A 556-nucleotide genomic window follows, 5' to 3' on the forward strand; every position below is an offset into this window, starting at 1 on the left:
GAAGTTGTATCTGCCTCATTCATTCACGATTACTATGTTAATGTTGACAGTATTCAATCATTATTACAAGTAGCATTCAGAATGCAGGTCAGGTTCCCAGTTGCTACCACTAGATAAGATGATGTTGTTATATGCCTTCAAGTCAATTACACTTATAGTGGCCCTATGAATCTTTTTAATATATTCATCGGGTTTTCATGGTAGGAGGTGGTTTACCATTTCTTTCCTCTAAGCCTATGGCACCTGGTATTCCCAGGCAGTCTCCCATCCAAGTACTAGCCAGGCCTGACCCTGCTTAGCTTCCAAGATCTGACGAGATCGGGCGTGTTCATGGTAGTATGTAAGCAGCCAAAAATCCACGTTAGCGGCTGTGCCAAGGCAACACCAATGGGCTCTGACAGCTGCCAAGGGATGCTGAGTGCTGGTGCCTGCTGTGATTAAAGGTAAAGCATCTGGTCACCCTAGAAGGTAAAAGTTGGATTAAGTGAGACTCCACATTGAGAGGTGGGCTTAGAAGTGGGTCCTGCTAGCTCTGAAAAAAATGTGAAGACTATGA

At 44.4% G+C, this 556-nt stretch overlaps 1 pseudogene; it reads right to left on the reverse strand.

Moving 5' to 3' along the window:
• Positions 1 to 231: 231 nt before the first annotated feature.
• Positions 232 to 346, reverse strand: LOC133378545 (5S ribosomal RNA; annotated as a pseudogene).
• Positions 347 to 556: the final 210 nt, after the last annotated feature.

The sequence above is a fragment of the Rhineura floridana genome, chromosome 2 (genome assembly GCF_030035675.1).
Source record: "Rhineura floridana isolate rRhiFlo1 chromosome 2, rRhiFlo1.hap2, whole genome shotgun sequence".
NCBI lineage: Eukaryota > Metazoa > Chordata > Lepidosauria > Squamata > Rhineuridae > Rhineura > Rhineura floridana.